The 22,583-nt window shown below is 43.8% G+C and overlaps 1 long non-coding RNA gene across 1 annotated transcript in view; it reads right to left on the bottom strand.

The window, feature by feature from the left end:
• Positions 1–226: 226 nt before the first annotated feature.
• Positions 227–22,583, bottom strand: part of LOC126176994 (uncharacterized) — a 336,613-nt gene continuing 314,256 nt past the window's right edge. The window contains exon 3 of the long non-coding RNA XR_007535734.1: positions 227–335. This is a non-coding gene — a long non-coding RNA (uncharacterized LOC126176994). The remainder of the gene's footprint in view (positions 336–22,583) is intronic.

Below are 22,583 nucleotides of genomic sequence, written 5' to 3' on the forward strand. Positions count from 1 at the left end.
AAAGAAACTGAAGTAACATTTTTTGTTGCGGATGGTATTCATTCTCACTCGTTTAAGAACCATCGATGCATGCACATCACCAGTAGGAAATGATGTGCAACGGCCCACACCAGCACTAAGTACCAGATCAAGTGCTGCACCATTAAGTCACGATTTTCCTTGACCCACTTAATAGTCTCTTCAATGCTCTCCCGCATGTATCTTGCAGCGACTTCACGATCATAGGCCTTCATTGTTCGACGGACTGACAGCACAGCTTCTCGCATCGCTGGGATGATGGTGTTCCTGAGGTACAAGTACTCATCGGGACCCACATCTCGCATTTTCACAAGACCCTGTGAACACCAACAGAAAAAAATATCTTCAGTGTGAACTACATAGAAAAAGGTCATTCCTACGTACTACGTTTCTTGCATTACTCTGTGTTGTGTGGTACACTTTTGCGTTTGAACATTACAGCCTTCATCACTGTTGTGTAGGTAATTTCAAAGACACGAGTGTGATCATGGTAACAAATCACAGAATTTAGAATTACTTTATTATCCTATAACGAGACGCAGGTAGGATGACAAAGAAGATCCAAAGAATAGTGGCGCATACCGTCACAGGGTCACCTAGTTGGCGCGAGAGCGTTGCTGAGAAGATAAGCAAACACCCGTGGCAGGCGCTACAGCAGAGGCGCTGTGCATCACACAGAGGTTTCCTATTGAAATTTCGAGAGATCACTTTCCAGGAAGAGTAGGACTACATATTAATTCCTCCCACATACATCTCATTAAGCGACCACTACAAGAAAATTCGGGAAGCTAGAGCTAATATAGAAGCTTAGCGACAGTCATTCTGTCCACGAAACATCCACGAGTGGAGCAGGAACCGGGAATCAGTAAGTCGTAGCAGAAGTACCCTCCGCCACGTACCATTAAGTGGCCTGCGTGGCATGACGTGGATGCAGTTGATAAATGATGCAGACATGAGAAGAATAATAAAAGGTTTCTTTCATAATCACGATCCACTGGTCAGAGAAGAAGTTTTCAAAGGAGAAGAGTGGTCAGACCATGTACAAGGCCTGTAACATTTCCAGAGTTATACTGAAACCCGTCTAAAGCAAACTGATTCCTTTTCTAAAGAACGATTATAGCTATTACGAGAGACCAGCTAAAATAATTGTTTCAAACACAATACTAATCGTAACAAACAATAATTATTGCATTAAATATTACCATAACCTAAAGTTTCGCTATAGTTGATGCAGGACAGAATTTCTCAACATACCTTCATCTTCTGTTTCATAAACTCCTTGAACACATCCAGAAAGATGAGGTCCTCCTCGTGGGTCGTCTCCATGTCGTCCTGAATAATTCTGACTTTTCCAGACTCCTTTTCCGACACTTCCTGTAAAATTCAATACCGTTGTTTAAGATGTGATTCAAAAGGGTATAAGATGGGATTGCACTAGTTTATCTACAGTGAACTGGACAATCGATAATACATAGTGGTGTCACTACTACAGAACCTTGATACTACTACGCAGCACTAAAGAAAATCATTGGTTGGAATAAAACTTAAAAATTATTTAATAACAATTGATACATGAAATACTACTACAACCGCTAACAGTCACAACACTTATGTAGGACACAGTTTATTGTATTACCTTCATCTTCTGCTTCACGAGCTCATTGAGCGTATCGAGAAATACGAGTCCATTCTTCTGGAAAGTATCTAACACATCCTGAAATATGCCGCTGCCTCTTGCCGATATTTCCTGTAAAATGGCCAGAACAATACAGTTGTATGTGACGTTAATTAACAGCATAAACTGTGACTTCGTAACTAATTAATCTACAGAATACTGAACAACACTTTAGATATCTACTTCCGATACCACCTCTACCAAACGTTTATGGCTCTAACAAGACACGAAATGAAATCATTACTTGGAATGTAATGTAATGCTCAATAAATAACAGTTACTACATTAAGTATTATCGAAACGGGAAATAACTGTAACTAGTGTCCGTTAGAGATTCACATAATACCTTTAAACATTCCTTAAGCTCCTCGTATGTATCCAGAGCAGACGCCTCGTTCTCAAGTGGCCCGCTGTTTGCAGGCGCGCTTACAGACATTTTCAACTCTGTGCCTACCTTGGATGTCCTGGAAGAGCGCGCCGTATCTCCTACACAGTTACTAACACTAACTACGCCCACAGCAACTGCTGCAAGAAACCCTATCGCCACAAACTGCCATACTTTACACATCGCCATGCTTCGTCAAGCTTATCGCTCAGCGTCTAATAGCAGTCTGTTGCTACGAGACGGCCATGTACTGTTGGATGTCTTTCATTTGTTTCACTCTTCCGCGTCACTGCAATACGTATGAAGAGAGAGTGTCGTTTGGATGAACCAAGAGATAGAAGAATAATTCGAAAAAAGAAATATTGTTTATTACCGTACATTGCAAGCGTATCGGATGCCAACCCTAGGTGCTGCGTGTTAAGTGCGAGAGCTGAGTGAAAAATTTTAAACTTATGAAATAGGTATTTATTTTCCTGTGTGTCAAATTTTGTTACTACAAAATTGGGCTTTCTCCTGCGCCCCATGAGATGAAATCCACCCCATCAGTAACCGACGATGTGCTGCACTCAATCTCTGATCTCACATATATCAAAGATAAATCAGATTTGCTCCTCTTCTGTTCGATTCGCCTACACGTTTGCTCCTTTTCATTTAGATTAGAATGGCAATTAAATTTCGAGGCCCTGTCCTCATCTGCGACACAGGTGTACTTGGTTTTTTTTAGCGATACAAGCCATACTCTTTGTGTGTAGCTATCAGCATTATTTGTTTGAATATTTCGATTATTTTAACATGGTGCATTTAGTTTTTAATAATTTCCTTTTGCTCACTTGCATTCGTGTCACATACCACAACCCGTGTGTAACACTTGTGTACACAACAGCTTTATAAACACATCAAAAATGTTTCTCATCTCCTCGGTTCCGAGAGTTCCAGAATCTGTACAGGAAATTGGAATAGAGATCAACATAAACATCATTTCCGCCTATTTTATTGCTCATGAAAACCATACATTGCGTGTTGTACCATCACACAGTGAGACCTTCAAATGTGGAGGCCCACATTCCTCTACACACTGGTACCTCTATTACCGAGTAGCGCGTCCTCTTGCATTGATGCATGCATGTATTCGTCATGGCATACTATCCACAAGTTCATCAAGGCACTGTTGGTCCTGATTGTCCCACTACTCAATGGTGATTCGTCCATAAACAGCCCTTTTCATTCACAAGATGTGCACGATGGGACCGCAAATTGTCGTCCATGAAGACGAATGCGTCGGCAATATACTGCCGAATGGTTACACCATCTGTCGGAGGATGGCGTTCACGTATCGAACAGCCGTTACGGCGCCTTCCATGACCACCAACGGCGAACGTCGGCCCTTACATGCTGCCACCCCAAGATAGCAGGAAACCTCCACCTTGCTGCACTCGGTGGGCAGTGTGTCTAAGGCGTTCAATCCGACCGGGTGGCCTCCTATTGTCTGGTTTGAGGCATATGCGGCACTCACCGGTTAAGAGAACGTGATGCCAATCTTGAGCGGTCCATTCGGCATGTTGTTTGGCCCATCTGTACCGCGCTGCATGGTGTCGAGGTTGCAAAGATGGATCTAGTCATGGACGTCGGTAGTCATGTTGGGGATAATGCAGCCTACTGCGCACTGTTTGAGTCGTAATACGAAGTCTTGTGGCTCCACGAAAAGCATTATTCAAAATGGTGGCGTTGCTGTCAGGGTTCCTCCGAGCCATAATCCGTAGGTAGCTGTCATCCACTGCAGTAGTAGTCCTTGGGTGCATGAGCAAGGCATGTCATCAACAGTTCCTGTCTCTCTGTATCTCCTCCATGTCCGAACAACATCGCTTTGGTTCACTCCGAGACGTTTGGTAAATTTCATGCTAAGAGCCCTTCCTGGCACAAAGTGACAATACGGACGCGATCGTACCGCGGTATTGGCCGTCTAGGCATGGTTGAACTACACACAACACAAGCCGTGTACCTCCGTCCTGGTGGAATGACTAGAACCGATCGGGTGTCGAATTCCATCCGTGTAATAGGTGCTGCACATGCATGGTTGTTTGCGTCTCTGGGCGGGTTCAGTGACATCTATGAACAGTCAAAGGGACTGTGTCTGTGATACGGTATCAACAGTCAACCTCCATCTTCAGCAGTTCTTGGAACCGGGGTTATGCAAAACTTTTTTTGATGTGTATTTTTACCATTTTTCTAAGACTGAACGTCAATCAGTTACCATAAGCTATTCGAGGTTCAAGATTTCAAGGAACACTGTTTTGTAAATAAAACCGTCTTTCATTGCTGCAACTTAGTTTATTTTTCCCAGACGCGTTTCGCCTTTTTCTTGCTTTAAGGCATCTTCGGTGGGACCTATACGATTACGTTTCGTCATTTTTAGGTTATCAAACAGTTAACTTCGCGTTTATTCTATGAATAAACTATTACCTACAGTTTGCTGTGATCTGCTTTTACTCTCATCTGGTCTGGAAGTAATACTGCCACTTTTATTTCGGACACATAAGCACAATTTTCTATTCAGAACTTTTTCACACTGTTCACCATGTTTCTCCTTTTTTGTGTTGTGTCATTATTCTTTTACCACTAAATCTAGCTATTTGTTCCAACACTGTGCTTTTAACAGCGTGTGATTCTTCCTCTTTAGTTTGATTACCTACATGTTGCCAACCTAACGAGGTATATGTTCAAAACGAAATTATTTTCACTATATACATGATGGTTTGAGTTGCAGAGTGTTGTATATGAACATAATAGCTGGTAGAGAGTGATTGCAAGCTTTGGTTACAGCTGATTGGACTTTTGGTTTCAATGACCTGTGGAGGGATCCGTGTAGGAATGAGTGAAAAGGTATTCGGTTCTATTATTATTATTTTGTTAATCCCCTTTGGGAGAGTTATTCCACTATTTTAAATATTAGCGTAATCAATCAATTCTCTGGCATGCGAAATTAATCATTCAATAGGGTTTTCATTTCTGCTTTGGTTTCCTGTACCTGCCGGCCGCGGTGGTCTAGCGGTTCTGGCGCTGCAGTCCGGACCCGCGGGACTGCTACGGTCGCAGGTTCGAATCCTGCCTCGGGCATGGGTGTGTGTGATATCCTTAGGTTAGTTAGGTTTAAGTAGTTCTAAGTTCTAGGGGACTTATGACCTACGATGTTGAGTCCCATAGTGCTCAGAGCCATTTGAACCATTTGTTTCCTGTACCTGGTAATACACTACTGGCCATTAAAAAAGCTACACCAAGAAGAAATGCAGATGTTAAAGGGTATTCATTGGACAGATATATTATACTAGAATTGACATGTGATTACATTTTCACGAAGTTTGGGTGCATAGATCCTGAGAAATCAGTACCCAGAATAACCACCTCTGGCCGCAATAACGGCCTTGATACGCCTGGGCATTGAGTCAAACAGAGCCTGCATGGCGTGTACAGGTACAGCTGCCCATGCAGCTTCAACACGATACCACAGTTCATCAAGAGTAGTGACTGGCGTATTGTGACGAGCCAGTTGCTCGGCCACCATTGACCAGACGTTATCATTTGGTGAGAGATCTGGAGAATGTGCTGGCCAGGGCAGCAGTCGAACATTTTCTGTATCCAGAAATGCCCGTACAGGAACTGCAACATGCGGTCGTGCATTATCCTTCTGAAATGTAGGGTTTCGCAGGGATCGAATGAAGGGTAGAGCCACGGGTCGTCACACATCTGAAATGTAACGTCCACTGTTCAAAGTGCCGTCAATGCGAACAAGAGGTGACCGAGACGTGTAACCAATGGTACCGCATAGCATCACGCCGGGTCATACGCCAGTTGGGCGATGACGAATACACGCTTCCAATTTGCGTTCACCGCGATGTCACCAAACACGGATGCGACCATCATGGTGCTGTAAGCAGAACCTGGATTCATACGAAAAAATGACGTTTTGCGGTTCGTGCACCCAGGTTCGTCGTTGATTACAACATCGCAGGCGCTCCTGTCTGTGATGTAGCGTCAAGGGTAGCCGCAGCCATGGGCTCCGAGCTGATAGTCCATGCTCCTGCAAACATCGTCGAACTGTTCGTGCAGATGGTTGTTGTCTTGAAAACGTCCCATGTGTTGATTCAGGAATCGAGACATGGCTGCACGATCCGTTACAGCCACGCGGATAAGCTGCCTCTCATCTCGACTGCTAGTGATAGGAGACCGTTGGGATCCAGCACGGCGTTCCGTATTACTCTCCTGAACCCACCGATTCCATATTCTGCTAACAGTCATTGGATCTCGACCAACGCCGCACGGGATTAGCCGAGCGGTCTTGGGCGCTGCAGTCACAGACTGTGCGGCTGGTCCCGGCGGAGGTTCGAGTCCTCCCTCGGGCATGGGTGTGTGTGTTTGTCCTTAGGATAATTTAGGTTAAGTAGTGTGTAAGCTTAGGGACTGATGACCTTAGCAGTTAAGTCCCATAAAATTTCACACAATTTTTTTGATCTCGACCAACGCGAGCAGCAATGTCGCGATACGATAAACTGCAATCGCAATAGACTACAATCCGACATTTATCAAAGTAGGAAACGTGATGATACGCATTTCTCCTCCTTAGACGAGGCATCACAACAACGTTTCACTAGGCAACGCCGGTCAACTGCTCTTTGTGTATGAGAAATCGGTTGGAAACTTTCCTCATGTCAGCACGTTGTAGGTGTCGCCACCGGCGGTAACCTTGTGTGAGTGCTCTGAAAAGCTAATCATTTGCATATGACAGCATCTTCTTCCTGTCGGTTAAATTTCGCGTCTGTAGCATGTCATCTTCGTGGTGTAGCAATTTTAATGGCCAGTAGTGTATTCTTGCAGGGTTAGGAGGTTTTTTTTATTGTTGATTCTAATGATTTTTGTGGTGTCACCGCCAGACACCACACTTGCTATGTGGTAGCCTTTAAATCGGCCGCGGTCCGCTAGTATACGTCGGATCCGCGTGTCGCCACTGTCAGTGATTACAGACCGAGCGCCGCCACACGGCAGGTCTAGTGAGACGTCCTAGCAATCGCCCCAGTTGTACAGCCGACTTGCTAGTGAAGCTACACTGACAAATACGCTCTCATTTGCCGAGACGATACTTAGCATAGCCTTCAGCTACGTCATTTGCTACGACCCAGCAAGGCGCCATTACCAGTTAATAGTGAGATTGTGAAACCTGTACAGTCAAGAGCGATGTACACCAATTATGGATTAAAGCTAAGTATTCCAGCAGCAACGTACCTTATTGGGTATATTAATTACATTGTCATTTTCCAGACCTTACGCCAGCCTGCGTGAGCTTAAAAGCGTGCATTTCGGCCTCCTCCAGCAACACGGTGTTGACTCTTCTACCAACACAATAATTTTCATGTCTTCTCTTCTAGTGGTTGGTTTGTGGATATGATCTCTTACATGTTCTGCAAATGTAAAGGGTCTGTCCCATACCGAAGCAGAAAGGAAAACCCGGCTGAGTGATCAAGTACACATGCCAAACTATTTACTGTTTACACTAATAGATAAAATAATGCAATAACGCTCACAAAGAGAATTTTTTTCGATAATAATAATAATACCACATAATATAATAATAACACCCCCCAGCATCTTTTCATTCAATCATCCATTAACTTCTGCGCTGGACGCTGAAACCAATAGCCAAGTCAGCTGTCACCAAAGCTTTCAACCACTATTTCGGCCACATTCAACACTCTACAATTCAAAGTACAAACACCCCGTCCCTGCACGCACACACACATCCACTCTAGAAAAAAAAGGAGGGAAATAAGAGAGGAAAACCATATACACACTCTTCAGCTCACTCTCTCTCTCACTCTCTCTGTCCCATACACACGCACATTCACACACACAAACACACAAACAGACGTAAACATGATGAAAAGAAGTTAATTTTTAATATATGTACTTCGTTAGATTACCAACATGTAGGTAAGCAAACCAAAGAGGCGCGAACACAGTGTTCGAGCATATAGGTATATCTAACGGTGAAAGAATAACAACACACCACAAAAAAAGGAGAAACACATTGATCAGCACGAAAAATTTCAGAATACAATTCTGTACTCTTGTGTGGAAAATACAGTTGTTAGTGCGACCTCCAGACCAGATGAGAGGAAAAGTAAATCATAGCAAACTGTAAGCAATTGGTTAATTCTATAAAAAACTCCAATTGAACTGTTTGATAATGTAGATCTATGGAGAGGAAAAAGAAACTTTTGGGTTCGTCGATCACATTCTAATTCTGCCAGACACAGGGAAGGACATCGAAGAGCAATTGAATCGATGCGCAGTGTCTGGAAAAGAGGAAATGAGATGAACATCATCAAAGGCAAAACAAGGATATTGAAACAGACTTTAATTAAATCAGGTGATGGTGAAGGAATTACATTTAGAAACGTGGCTTATAAAGTTGTTGATGAGTTTTGTTATTTGGCCAGCAAAATAAATGATGATGGCCTAAGTAGAGAATATATAGAATGTCGTTTGGCAACGAAAAGATCCCGTCTTCTGTAAAGCTTTTCTGACGGATTTGTTATCACGGGATATAGGCTGAAGTATCATAAAGTCCTTTCTGATAGAATAATGCTTTAGCTCATCGGTGTAGAAATCTAAGTGGCTTCGAACATAGATTCTAATGCTTGTATTTCCGGAATGATTTGACTTTAGCCCAGACTTGTAAGAAAGTGGGACTGTACGTTGAAGGAGGCTATAGTAATCTAGTGGGACATAAAGTGATATTCCTATAGAGGAATTCATTGGCTTTGCTGACGACAAACAGTATTTAAATTCGTTGATTTTGATTACTCAGTATTGTCAGTAAGTCTGCTGAGAACGGTTCTAGGTAAATTCCTACGTCTGATCTTGTTATGTGACGTAGCTGCTTCTACGAATTGCTGGTGTCGCCTTGTGTCTACGGCGAAGTACGGCGCCTCATCACAGCCAACGTTTTTCAGTCGTCCAGACGAGCTTGAGAAGTGTCACTGGTGAACATACTGACCACACAGGACGCTGTCTGCATTTGAATCGTGTGCGGCCCGCCAAATCCATCCCGGAGCTTATACCACGCCTCTTTGCGATGGCCATTCTCCTGCATTATTCGTTTCAAACGGAAAAGGCCAAAAGCATTTGGCCTGAAATTCAAACGAATTCAGAACCGGCTTCAACGACCAGCAGAAATTTCGGGTGACGATAGGATCTGCTTCCTGCTGAAATCCGAAGATCCTACCAAAATGTTGGTGTTCGCTAAGAAGGCTTGATATCATGGCTTCCCATTTGTTTCATCGCCTCCATAAAACGCTCGGAATTCACAGTATCCCTGTTTACACAAGGCACGTTAGATCGAATACGTGCAGATTCTTGGCCGTACTCCTTTTGTAACACCAAATCTTTCTATTTCTCCTTCTTCAACGCAGCTATATGGCTCTGGAACCCAAACTGCAGTCAAGAACAGATGAAAACTTAATTTCGTATCATCGGCCTAAGTTTTCACTCGTCATAACGTAGTTATTCGTCTGTTCGACAGTGAATCAGTACATGTGGTATATCGAGAACTGTCTAGCTTTCACCCCCCCCCCCCCCCTACCGGAAGGGTTTCCATACCGGAGGGTCAGGTTCAGCATTCAGTACGCCGTCAGAACAACCGAAATCTTCATCCATTTTATGGTAAATGAAATGTCGTGTGGCTAGGGCCTCCCGTCGGGTAGACCGTTCGCCTGGTGCAGGTCTTTCGATTTGACGCACCTTCGACGACCTGCGCGTCGATGGGGATGAAATGATGATGATTAGGACAACACAACACCCAGTCCCTGAGCGGAGAAAATCTCCGACCCAGCCGGGAATCGAACCCGGGCCCTTTGGATTGACAGTCTGTCACACTGACCACTCAGCTACCGGGGGCGGACCATCTTATGGTATAACACGGGCTGTGATTTCAGAGGGATGAGTACTCCCTGGAACGTCGTGTGAATCAAACATACAAATCACGGTCAGCGCCATTTCCAAGCCGGGCAACCGAAGGGGTGTTCCTACCTCGTTACAAGCGGGCAGCAAACCGCTGCACCAGGATGCCGCTACCTTTCACTCCGAGGTGATGCAGCATCTTTGACACCCCTGGATCCGGTGTTGTATTCAGTGTAGGGCCGTTGTGGAAGACACGGAAAGTACATACGGTTTTCGTAAAAATGGCGTAACCTTGAATAATGGTTTATTGGATCTAACATCACACAGGTGACAATACGGTAGCCCAGCGGAGAGGGACCCCTCCAGAACTATCACAAGCTTGATTGAGCTGCTACAGAGAAGAACAAAGATATTGAAAACATTTTTATGTGCTACACACTCGAAAGATGTTGTACACCTCGCGCTAACATGCTTAGAAAATTCTTGAGCCCTCATTGACGGTCTACAGTGAGTATAACCTTTGGTCCGATTTGTACCTGTGTCGCTGACATCGTGCCAATGAAAGTGCTGAGGCCGACAGCCAGTAATTCTTTTCACGCTGGATTCGTGAACGGAATAACAAAATAGACACTCAGCTACACCATGCCGAGGTATAGATACACAAGTAATTACTGTTTAAAGCCAAGAAGCGGTCTGCCATATATGGACAAGCAACAGCGCTATTTAGAGTTTCTTCAGCCACCTCCTCATTCTCACGAGAATATTTTCGAAAGAAGAAAATCTGACAAGTGTGTGTGTGTGTAAGTGTGTGTGTGTGTATGTGTGTATGCGCGCGTTTGTTTTCGTGTCTGTCTCTCTCTCTCTCTCTCTCTCTCTCTCTCTCTCTCTCCGTGTGTGTGTGTGTGTGTTTGTTTGTTTGAAAAGCATCACAGACAACTCTTGAGGGTAGTGATAAATAAGCCATGAAAGTCTGAAGATATTTATATTATATTCTGTAGTGCCCAGGAGGATAAAATCAGCAACAGATTCGAAAATTGTACACATAATAGTCACATAGCGCAATATCGCACGCTTTCATAAATTCATTTCATTAGAAAAATTTCAGGACCTCCACAAATTAATACCGCATGTGGTAGTCACGTTAATTACTTCATAATTTGTACTGAATACTTTGAACATGAATTAGCCTTTCGTTTGTAGCATGCAGCAGTGAATGGGGCAAATAACTCACCGCGGTGCCCGTAAGTACGAAATGCAGAAACTAACAGAAGAATCATTTGCGAAAATCTTAGGTTTCCGTGGAACACGTGATGCTAATAGCGCAGAGAAGAAGCGGTGCTACGTGCCTCATAACAGTATGCAGACCCACAGCACACGCATCCTGGCGTTTCTCAGTTCCTGTGGCTTAACTAGCACGCATAGAGTTTCCGTTCATTACCATTGTGCCTCAACCATGGGCCAGTAGTTGCAGATTTAAAGATAAGAATGACTATCTGGCAATTATCATATGTGATATAAACCAAGATGGCTGCCAACAGCATGAGACATTGAAATGAATTTTATGCTCTACCGTCTGAGCTACCGAAGCACGACTCACGCCCGGTACTCACAGCTTTACTTCTGCCAGTATCTCGTCTCCTACCTTCCAAACTTTGCAGAAGCTCTCCTGCGAACCTTGCACAACTAGCACTCCTGAAAGAAAGGATACTGCGGAGACATGGCTTAGCCACAGCCTGGGGGATGTTTCCAGAATGAAATTTTCACTCTGGAGCGGAGTGTACGCTGATATGAAACATCCTGGCAGATTAAAACTTCTGTAAAGTTTGGAAGTTAGGAGACGAGATACTGGCAGAAGTAAAGCTGTGAGTACCGGGCGTGAGTCGTGCTTTGGTAGCTCAGATGGTAGAGCACTTGCCCGCGAAAGGCAAAGATCCCGAGTTCGAGCCTCGGTCGGGCACACAGTTTTAATCTGCCAGGAAGTTTCATAAATGGGATTGATTTTACCGGATTCCTTGGACATAGTAATGTCTGCGTGACAGCACTTGGAGCTCCGCCAGATGAACTTGACTTCCTTGTCCCTCCAACTTTCCAACTCAAAACTGGAACCAGAAAAATTGCTAACTTTCTTCTAAAAAGGAAGCCGCAAAGCATGGAACCCGCGAACCACTGCTGCTGGTCGAGAGCTGGAGACTCCCAGAGGGGGACACGCCTTTTTAGGTTTAATGGCGATAGCAAAGAGGACGCCGCTCCGGACGGAACCGTGAGGCACACCAATTTTCTGAATAAAGGTGTCCGACAAGGCTGAACCCACATGCACCTTGAAAACTTGGTCTTGTAAAAATGCCCAGAGAGAACAGGGCAGGCGCATACAGAAGCACCACGTGTAAAGAGTACGAAGGATACCAGTTCTCCAGCAGGTGTCGTAGGCCTTTTCCAAATCAAAAAACACGGCCTCAGTCTGGGATTTCCGCAAAACACCATTCATGACATGGGTGGACAAAGTAACGACATGGTCAACTGCAGAACCTCGCGCTCGAAATCCACACTGTGCATTCGATAGAAAATGGCGAGATTCGAGCAACCACACCAGCTGCGCGGGAATCATACGTTCCATCACTCTGCAAACGTAGCTGGTAAGAGAGATGGGGCGGTAGCTAGAAAAACAGCTTTTTTCATTACCGGGCTTAGGTATGTGTTACGTCTGCCACAGACGGCCACTGCCAGGCAGACTAAACTCAAGACACCCTTGTGTACCATATAACATACACAAGCACTTGCAGGTGTAACCAAGAGGAAAACAATTCTTCAAAACAAAGAGAACTTGCTAGAGATTAATGCGAACCTTTGTCTGCAGAGGTCGCCTCACAGATACAGGGAAAGTTGGAGTACTCCGCCGGCCTCCGCCGGCTTTATAAGGACAGCGCAGTAGCAGTACATCCAGTTCCTCGCCGAGCTAGGACCAGCTCTGACGGACCTCACCAACGCTTTACAAGTTATTTGTTTTGTGTGTGTATAGTGATTGTTCGAGAAGTGTGGTTCAGTTTCAATAAACGGCATTATACTGAGTGTTCTACAATAGTGAGTATTCTTCAGTATGGGTATACTGTGGCTTCAAGCCAGCGTTCAGGAAATGTGTCCTCAGCTCAGATCTGGTTGTATGTGTTAGGGAGAAAGTGCTTGCCCGCAACATTTGAATGCGGATAGCGTCTGGCCCTGGGGCGGAGGACCGGGATGAGCTGAGAGCATGATCTACCTCCCTCATAATGAAGGCGACATTGTAGCACTCACGATTTGGAGAAAAGAAGGGTATCGCCGGAGCCTCCTCCACTCCTTCCCCATGCATAAAGGCAGGGCGGTAGTGGGAAGAGCTCGAAACTTCCGCAAAATTGCGGCCCAAGGTGTTGGAGGATAGAAACGGGATCCTCGATGACATCGACACCTACTGTCAGGCCTGAAATGGGGGAATGGATCTTAGTTCTAGAGAGCTGTCGGAGATTGGCCCACGCAACAGAGGAAGATGTGGAACTGTTAAAAGAACTAATGAATGAAACCCAACTAGCTCTTTTTCTATCCCGAGGAACTCGACGACACTCTTGTTCCACGAAGTTCACCACTGAGGAATAAAGCTGCCAGTCAGCCTTAGTAAGCTGCCATTTGGGCATGCATGGAGATGGAGTTGGAGTCAGCAGACGGAGAGCATACGGGAAATGGTCGCTCGAGTAGGCGACACAAAGAATAGACCACTCAAGACGATGGGCAAGCTGGCAGTGCAAAAGGATAGGTCCAAATGGGAATAGGAGAATGAGGAGTCAGAAAGGAAAGTGGGTGCACCAGTGTTAAGGCATAAGAGGTTGAGCTGGGTAAGAATGTCAGCCAAGAGGGCACCACTCTGGCAGGTCCTGGGAGAACCTCAAAGGGGATGATGCACATTAAAGTCACTGAGTATCAAAAATGGTGGGGGTAGCTGCCCAATAAGCTGAAGGAAGTCGGCCCTGCTGACATCGAAGGATGGAGGACCATAAATGGTACAGAGGGAGGACGTCAGGTAGGGAAGGAAGAGGCGAACGGCAACTGCTTTGAGACAGGTAGTCAGATAGATGGGTTGACTACGAAGGTAATCCCGTACAAGCAGCATGACGCCCCCATGAGATCGGATGCCGACCTCAGGTGGAAGGTAAAACGAATCGGTAAGTAATGCGGAAGCTCAAAGCGGTCTTGAGGGCGAAATATCGTATCCTGAAGTCAAAGTACAAGGGAATGCTGCGATGCTAGAAGCAGTCGTAAATACTCTTTTGGAGAACTGTCATTATGAGGAAGAGAAGTAGGGGTGTCAACTCTGTGTCTGCCGAGGGACAGCCGGTGGAGAGTCGAGGGCACAGAACCAGAAGGATCCTGCTCCATGGGGTCCACACAAGCATCGGCGTGCCTGTGCAGTCAGTCGGTGGAGTCCAATGCCGAAAAAGGGTTGGTGGCGCAGACTGGTGTAACAGAGGCCAGCCGGGCTAAGCGACCACATGGCGACACCATCTAGCAGGATCTTCAAGTTGGTGAAGGGGAAGACCGTTTGACTTTAGCGGGCTTCTTCGAGCTCTTCTGCTTAGAGGGAGACTTGGGTATTGTTTGACTGGAGGGTTGGAGGAAGTCTTCTTGGGAGTACTCCTTCTGCACTCTCCTGCCTGCCAGTTGTGAGGTGGGTAGCTTCGCCCGTTGAGGCGAGAGTTTGACAGTTTGTTGCACAGTGGGACATGAGGACGGTGATGCCACCTGGACACTGCCCGACTTCACAACCTCAGAGCGAAATCTGAGGTCACATGTCATTCATGGAGCGAGAGGTAACAAGAACTGAACTACAAGCTGTAAATAATAGATTGCAGCTATCAGTCGTCCTTTTTAAATTTTATCTCGATTTCAACTAGAAACTATTCATTCACAATGTACTATCATTTTTGGTCAATGCATGTAATGCCTGCTGGTCGTGCTTCACCCACAGTTCATTGAATATTATTTACAAGTCAATATAACAGTTGCTGTGTACAACAGCCTTCTGAATGGAAGGTAGCCTGATGAACTGTAAATGCCAGATGGGAGAACACAGGTTTGCGAATACCCAATAACATGCCAGCTAGTGGGTAAGGAATTTTTTCCTTTACCGCGCATCTAGATACACAGGACAGTCCTGGGAGGAGATTGCATGGCTGCCATTGCAGCTGACACAGCGGGGAGAAGGAGCCAGACATTCGACCTTGTGTGCATCCCTGCCCCAGGTTACACATGTGGACGGGTGTCGACGAGACGTTTTAGTGTGATTGAACCGACGAAACTGGTAACAGCGCATCAGATTAGGAATGTACGGTCAGACTGTGATGATTTTGTAGCCTGCTTTAATATTGGACTGCAGCACCACCCTATGAAAGGTGAGGAAAAGAGTACGGGTGGGCACCAAGAGGGTATCGACCAATTTCAGGACACGATGAACAGCAATGACACCCTCATCAGAGAGGTAACATTGTACTTCAGCCTCGGTTAGACCGTCAAGCAGCCTGGTGTAAATTACACCTCATGAAGAATTCAAAGTTCTATGTGCCTCGACACAAACAGGGTAGCCGCGGAGAAGCGAGGCAGCAATCAGTAGTTGTGCTTTAGGATCAGAAGACATTTCCAAAAGGAAAGTGCCATTCTGTAAACGAGAGCAGAATTTCGCAGGGCAAGCGATGGCATAAACACTCTTCTGAATAAACGGATTGACCATGGTGAAGGATGTGATAGCACAAGGAACCGCGGTGCAGCAGGAAGAGTCATCAAATTAGTAGCCTCATTATGTTTTCGTTTCGTCGACTTCGATGGAAAGGATTAGAGACTCATTGTGAGGAAATCCCCCATGATTTCCAGCATCTCCGATGGAGCACTCCTTCCAACTGGGGATCCCCTGCACAAGGGGGCGCATAAGCCTTAGGTGATTGTTCACACCTCAGGTCACACATCCTGAACACCTGACAGAGTGACCAATGGGCAATCTGGGAAGGTTACAGCTCAGGCTCTCACCCCTCCCTGTGCCTGGCCTGTACCAGGCGCTACGTGCGAACCCTACCAGTCCGGGGCTGGAAATTACGCGTTACTCAGGCAACTGACCTTCAGAAGTGCACAGGGAAGAAGAAAAAAGGGGATCCTCAAACGCCGAAGCGGAGGAACAAGAGGAGAAGGAAAACAGAGAAACGGAAAAGGAGCCAAAAAGAAAGATGAGACTGTTTGCAGGTCAGCAACAGAATACAGAACATTCGCAATAATGCCCCATACATATTCCTCAGGGAAAAGGATAGATATGCAGCACGGAAGGGAGAAAGTGTGGCAAAGGCTGAGGCCCTATGGTAGCCACGCACGAACTCGCCAAAGAGTGGCGAGCCCAGTTTTAGTAGCCTACAGTTTTAGTAGCACTTAACTACTGAGGAATGAAGAATATGACAGTACGGACTAAGTCAAAGAAGAGCAGTTTAATTACTTATTTTGTATTTAATTTAACATATTGCAATGCATTTCAGACATATGTCGCTCATCATCAGGCTCTTATGGATACAGAAAACTGTCACATAAATATAAATTATCTTTATCTAACTTAACATAAAACTCTCTTGTTCCATGCTGGAGTGGCTATTGGAGTATTTGCGGGAGAGGGTGTCAGTTGATGGCCATATATCAGCGTCCAGTAGTGCCTTCTGTTGGCGTGGAGCTGTGATTCGCTTTGACTGACACCATAGCCTGTTTGGGAAAGACATAGTAATGCAGCGGTTATTAAGGTGCAGTATCATGTGATACAGATTTAATAAGTAAGTTGTTCAATTACTGTTTAGGCTTCCAAAATTTCATTTGTTTTATTGGCACTTGGGAGGAGATGTGTTGTAACATTACACTGTTGCCTGCTTAATCTGACAGTGATTCGGATGTGATTATTCCACAGAATCCTGACTCCTGACCTCACAAGTGTGACAACAATTAACGAAGATAGAATCAAATTTCCCACAAAGTAATTGACGACTGACATCGTAATTTTCCTGTCAAATAACCTTCATGTAGTCCAAACCTTAAAGTTTCGAACATGTGTACGTATTACTCACTAATTATTCAGAAAACTTCATGAAAATTACAGGTAAATGTCTATTGAACCCTAGAAAAATATTTTAAATCCAGTATTGGAATCCCGTCGACACTGACTGAGTGGCCAAGCATATTTCAAAAGACATTTCATGTATATCTGTTTCCTGAGGAAATACAAGTGAGTTGCGAAAATTTGTTTTGCTATCTGTGTAATGGAGCTCTTATGGCAGCCTTTTCTTAATCGTTGGCCTGTGATGGCGCTGAAACATGTCAAATATGTGTGACCCATACAGTAGCGCCTTTTTCTTTCAAATGACTAATGGTCAGTATATTCCGGAGCAGTAGAAGCAACATTGCAGTAAGCTGATACTTAACTAACTGGTGCATATAGAAACTGTGCAGTCGCTATCATTTCAATTGTACAGAAGACGGTCATTTGTAAACAAATATCTGCAGAAGTAATGTTTTTACCAGAAGGATGAACTCTGAGCCTGATTGCTGCTAATGAGATAGCGGTCACATAAATTAGATTTATCAGATTAACCAGTGTTTCACTTCTAATGTTAGGAGTTTTTGGTTCCATTAATTTCTTGTTCTAAGGGTAACATGAAGCGACGTATCAGGGCAGATGTTCATAGTAAAAAATCAGTGCATAGTGAAAGCTAGCTTGCGGTGCAGGATGATGTAGGTAGAGGTAAATCAGCGTTGTTGGTGATAAGAAGCGACAAAGGCACCACGTTATCTTTACTTAGGTAGGAAAGTTAGATTAAGCACAACCATCAATGTCATTTAGAACAGGTGGACCATTGTCACCACGACATTCTCTGAGCGTCTATACCAATCTAGTCATACAGTTGTTACTATCATCTACTCGAGATGGTTAGAATATAATTGCTGCTTTTGCTCTGCCAAGAAAAGCGAAATTCGCCTTTTGATGGGGAATATGCATTTTCAGCATGCCTCGAGTAGTTGCAGTCGATCGTAATTAATGCTTGATAATTTCGCACACTAGTCATACGGCCATCAGAATATTCAAATGAAAATTTTCATTGTGTAATAGCTGGAATATCCAGGTAATACTCGATTATGGTTTGAATATCAGTCGGGAAGCGGCGTTAATCTGCCTCCCTATTCTGACGACTTACTGGTTATTGTCTGCAGTGCTCTGACATCTCACTTCTGTAATAGTTTGTGGCAGCTGTCAGTCAATGCAGAACGTAAACATACACAAAGATGAAACTCCCTGGCAGATTAAAACTGTGTGACGGCCCGAGACTCGAACTCGGGACCTTTGCCTTTCGCGGCCAAGTGCTCTACCAACTGAGCTACCCAAGCACGACTCTCGCCGTCTCCTCGCAGCTTTACTTCCATCTTCTCAGAAGTAAAATTCATGCCCGATTACATGCTTTGATAAAAGATTAAGAAATTAGTTCCTTGTGAGTATTGTATAGAGTATCGTGTAAATGTATTTTGTGTGTAAACAACATATGTAGTAATAATAATGACACCGTTTTTTGGGATTAAAATCTACATTCAAGTTCTGATGCCGAGCAAGTGAATCGGGCTATCGTATTTTAGCCACCTATGTTGCCACACATATCACACAACCGAAATTTGTAACACTGCTTGATACAAGTGGTGAGACAGTAGGGTAGGTAGTGCGGTGAGTTTGCGCTGTCTTGTTGTCGGATTCGAATCGTGGCGCCTCTAAAATTTTAATTCGTCGTCAACAAGGAATTCTTAATTTAGTAATACAAAACCAATTGCAATTTTCAAAATACTCGTACAGTTGTACACAATTATGTATATGGCTTCCAATGCTCATTGTAGGAAGGCCAGGACAAACATTCTCACCTGATTTCTATATCATAAATACACCTAGGTTTGAGGTTGAACTCAACCCTCGGTTGTTAAACGTTTTGTATTTTCAGCAGTACCATACGCTTGGATGTTAAACTCGGTATCAACTAATGTAGAACAACGTCCGGTACCTCTCAGGCAAGTTATGGAACATCGCTATCAGACTAAAAGATCTACCTCGCCCAGTGTGCAGACTTTGTATCTACACCTTTTCCCACGTGAACAATAACCTATCCTTATTCGGTAAATTTCTGAACCTTGCTGCTTAAAATATTTTGAAATTGAACTAAGTCCCTTCGCCTACAAGAACATAAAAGAATTATTTTTAACACCTCTGCATTGCTCTTTGCGAAGTGATTACTGGCCGTATTTTACCACGTTCCGCTGGTTAGAAGGGAAAAAGCCACTGAAAAGAAAACTAATCTCCCAGAAGGAAAGGAGGAACGCAGTAAATCCACGCATGTTGGAAGTTCATGTGACTTTTATTCAGTGATTACAAAATCAAGTGGAACGAACAATGATTTTTGCCAGTTCGAGCACACTAACTGTATCAGCATGACGTTGCAGTACTTGGGACCCGAAAAGATGCAGAGCCAGTTTAAATCAGAAACATACAGAAGTGCAATCCACAGCAAAACTAATTTTTGCTATTCGTATGCATTGCTTGCTCTCGAACTTACGGTGGCAATATACTTATAGAAACCAGTAAGTCAACTTATTATTTTTCGGTGAGAAAGAGCAGTGGTAAGCAGTGTTCGGTAGATCACTTTACTGAAACTGGTGTTACAAAGAGTGAGAATTTCTGCTTTGTGACTAGTTGTAAGTATTCTGAGTCGGATATGAATTTTGTTACGTTGAAATATTTTTCTAGATTGTTGATATGGATATTACAGTTAGAGTAATTCCGTGAAAATGTGTTCTTGGTCCACACAGCATCAGTTTATTCTGCAATATTTTCTTCGTTGTTGTAATTGAAACGGGTAACATCGACTACGTCGCTTGGAGAGAATGTGCGTGACGCATAACAGAAGACGTTGGTATCCTCTGGCATTGAAAGTGGCGTTTACCGCCAGTTTTAGCATTCTACAAAGGGTCGTTGCGAAGCACAAGTGAATGAAGTAATTGAACGCAATGTCTGTTGTGAAGGAACGTTTTCATCGGTTAATTTAGATTTAATGTAATGTACCATTAACTGGACATTTCCGATATTAAATAGAAAAATATGCCCTAGTCACGAAAATAACTAAATAACTAACTGGTATCGTCCACTTGCCACAGAACGCCACAACCATTTGCTACGAAATAAATGTTTACCTGTTTTTGGGCAACTGCTTCTAAAAAAGACCAAGAATGATTAAATGCTTCCTTCAGTGACGCGTGTGGAAGAATGATTAAATGCTTACTTCAGTGACGCGTGTAACAGCAGAAAAATGAAGAAGTTAACAGCAATAACGGCAGTGATAATGGAAATATTTACTAACTTCATTCTATTCAATGGTATTTCTCGATGTAAGAAATTTATTGAAGTAGTAAAAATTTCGAAATGGCTTCGAATCGAGGCTGCGACAGCTAAGAGCGTATTCACATCCCGTTGATGCGAGTAGCATAATTCCCGCCTCAGATGCCTGCTAATAATTAACCAGTTGTAGGAGAACTGACTTTCTTTTACCACTCCAATTTCTAAGCTAACCGCATCGTACGCCACGACACAATCATGATAGTAGCATCTCTGGGCTTCAGGGGTCTGTTGGATTGATTCTAGCTTCTTAATTGCGAAGTATGGGTTCGATTCCCACTTCCTGGGTGTATTTTAGAAACACACGATAAGATCGCCCTCACCAATACTCTTGCCAAGTAAAGAACGGCAAGTTACACCCTAGTTCAGAATCCACGTTATAAGCATCATAACCCTTCGCTGGGGCAGGGCCGGTTTAGATTGGACCATAGCAGAGGCGAAAGTTGAGGCAAACAGAAACTCTGTCACCAGTGAGCTCCTTACACTAGAAACTTAGTTTTATATAATGAGCTAGCAGTCATTAAAGTCACAGGGCTCTTATTTTGTTTTAATCTGAGACGTTGATAAACTTGGTACTGGACTGGGATTCGAATTCGGATCTCCTATTTCGTGGTATCTGACACCCAACGAATGATACAGTTCGATCATTTCCTTGTTTCCACTGCCCTGTGTAGCCACGTGGTTTAAGGCGTCCTGTCACGGTTCGCGCAGCTCCCCCCCCCCTCCCCCCTCTCGGTGTTTCGAGTCCTCCCTCGGGCATGGGTGTGTGTATTGTCCTTAGGGTAATTAGTTTAACTTAGATTAAGTAGTGCGTAAGCTTAGGGACCAATGACCTCAGCAGTTTGGTCCATAAGATCTTACCACATATTTCCAATTTTCGTTGTTTCCGCCAACACTGCAAATTTCTCTGAGCCTCCTAAAAATACCCATATGTGTGTCAAAAGCAAATATGTTCCTGGTTACATTTCCAGCCTTTGCATATGCACAACGAACTACTAGAGATAAATAATTTTCAATTTCAATCTCTTCTCATGTTGTCAACAATAACGATCGGTGCCCTTACTTCCAGTCAAACATGCACACGTCTCAGTACTGGTGAGCAAAAAATTCGGTGATAGAAACCAACGACGGAAGGTGCCGGGATCGCAGCCCAGTCAGGAAAAAAATTATATCCTTATTCCAAATTCAAATATCTCGCTGCTCGATATTTAACATCTGATTTTACTTATGTTACAGTCTGATTAAGTTCTGGGTTCTAGCCCGCGTCACAGTAATTTACATCATGCAAACTTTGTAGCTTGAAATTGTATTATACGTTTTTTGTGGTTATTTAACCTGGAGATAAGGGTGTTGACAGTATTACAGACACAGCACAAACATTTTAAAGTTGAGCTCTGCTACAGATACTGATGAAAACTTCGATATTTCACGAGTCTGCTTGACTAGTCACCAATGACGAACGTTGCTGTAATCGAGTCAGCGTCAGGCACGAAATCCTTGGTCAGATACAATGGCTGTAGGTGCTAGGTTTAAATCTAGATCCAGAAGAAGAATATTCGTCGTATCGTTTAAAGTTCAAAAATGTGTACAAATAATTGCTAAATCACTAGTACACAGAAACAGCGGGTGATACAATGTCAATTTTGAGGCTTCCATAGAGTATAAAGAACGACGTTTCACAGGTGTGGCTAGACAGTTTAAGGAGCAAAAATACTTCGAACTGTCATAGTTCAGGAATCCAGATATTGTCTCACCACCTCTTTTTCAAAAAAGTATTTAATATAGCCTAAAGATTGGTGGAATTACTTATTTGACAGAGTTAACTCAAATGCTAATGAGTGGTGGTAGTAATTTTGAAATGTCACTTATTGTACTGAAATTGAGTTTCAAGCGTCAAGTACTGTCTGATCTATAATGACGCGTATCCTGCTATTTGCTATTTTATGTGTTGATTTATATCTGGATTGATACCTAAAGAACAGTATTCTCTAGTAATCTCTTGTAGTACCCATTTTGTATAGCCAAGCAACTGTACTGCAAAGAGATTGTAGGACCTGCAACACATCAACGTCATGTGGTTTGCATAAAAG

The sequence above is a fragment of the Schistocerca cancellata genome, chromosome 3 (assembly GCF_023864275.1).
Source record: "Schistocerca cancellata isolate TAMUIC-IGC-003103 chromosome 3, iqSchCanc2.1, whole genome shotgun sequence".
NCBI lineage: Eukaryota > Metazoa > Arthropoda > Insecta > Orthoptera > Acrididae > Schistocerca > Schistocerca cancellata.